This window comes from Phalangium opilio, unplaced genomic scaffold (genome assembly GCF_054372755.1).
Source record: "Phalangium opilio isolate 3A_F unplaced genomic scaffold, DU_Popi_V2 ptg000039l_2, whole genome shotgun sequence".
NCBI classification, from domain to species: domain Eukaryota; kingdom Metazoa; phylum Arthropoda; class Arachnida; order Opiliones; family Phalangiidae; genus Phalangium; species Phalangium opilio.
Window position 1 is genome coordinate 4,029,658 of NW_028324163.1, and position 1,468 is coordinate 4,031,125.

Consider the following 1,468-nt stretch of genomic DNA (forward strand, 5'->3'; position numbering starts at 1 on the left):
ACAGACACGGCCGTTACAGAACCTCTCCTGGACTACGTCACACGGAGAGGTAAAAAGGCTTCTCTAGTATGGCAACAAGTGAGTAGCTCTATGGAGCATAGAGTTCCGAGAGGTATTTTGTGTTGTACTATAGCTAAATGTTCAAGGAAAACGTTTAAAAGCGTGTCAGTATGGCCGAGTGGTCTAAGGCGTCAGATTTAAGCTCTGATCCTCGTATGAGGGCGTGGGTTCGAACCCTTCTTCTGACAACGATTTGTTTCATTTTAATAACATGTATTTCATGATCAGAAAAGGCTTCTCTAGTATGGCAACATGTGAGTAGCTTTATGGAGCATAGAATTCCTAGAGGTATTTCGGGGTGGTACTATAGCTTCATTTTCAAGGAAAACGTTAAAGCGTGTCAGGACGGCCGAGTGGTCTAAGGCGTAAGTTTTAAGCCCTGATCCTCGTATGAGGGCGTGGGTTCGAAACCCACTCCTGACAACGATTTGTTTCATTTTAATAACATGTATCTCATGATCAGAAAAGGCTTCTCTAGTATGGCAACAAGTGAGTAGCTCTATGGAGCATAGAATTCCTAGAGGTATTTCGGGGTGGTACTATAGCTTCATTTTCAAGGAAAACGTGTAAAAGCGTGTCAGGATGGCCGAGTGGTCTAAGCCGTCAGATTTAAGCTCTGATCCTCGTATGAGGGCGTGGGTTCGAACCCCACGTCTGACAACGATTTGTTTTACTTTAATAACATGTATCTCATGCTCAGGAAAGGCTTCTCTAGTATGGCAACACGTGAGTAGCTTTATGGAGCATAGAATTCCGAGAGGTATTTCGGGGTGGTACTATAGCTTCATTTTCAAGGAAAACGTTTAAATGATTGTCAGGATGGCCGAGTGGTCTAAGGCGTCAGATTTAAGCTCTGATCCTCGTATGAGGGCGTGGGTTCGAACCCCACGTCTGACAACGATTTGTTTTACTTTAATAACATGTATCTCATGCTCAGGAAAGGCTTCTCTAGTATGGCAACAAGTGAGTTTGAGAAAATAATAAAAACACCGAGTCGGAGAGAGAGAGAGGGATTTTCATTTAAGCCCCCTATTAGGTCAATGTGCACTGTCGATGTGGTGAAGAAAAGGGAAATCGGTTTACCAAAACGAGTCTGGGAGGCTATTCTCTAAAAATCGAAAATCATTCGGATCACTCCGAATCCTTATGATTCGGATCGGGCTCATTCGGAGTGGACCGAGAAAACCGTATTCTCTAACCCCAATCCTTATCGTCATTCGGATACTGCGAAACTTTTCTCTCAATCCAAATGGACGTCACTTCCTCTTAAGCCACGTGTTGATTTTTCCATCACGTGCGGTACTTTTCCACGCCCACTTCTTCCTTATTGGTCAATTTTATTAGGCGCTCTTTCAAATTGAAAGGATGGACACTTTGGTTTTTCCCAAGGAGTGGAAAATTTTGGAAA

At 43.4% G+C, this 1,468-nt stretch overlaps 1 non-coding gene across 1 annotated transcript; it reads left to right on the forward strand.

The window, feature by feature from the left end:
* The first annotated feature begins 873 nt into the window (after nucleotides 1–873).
* TRNAL-UAA (transfer RNA leucine (anticodon UAA)) lies at nucleotides 874–957 on the forward strand. Its single transcript has one exon. It is a non-coding gene; the product is annotated as a tRNA-Leu (tRNA).
* Nucleotides 958–1,468: the final 511 nt, after the last annotated feature.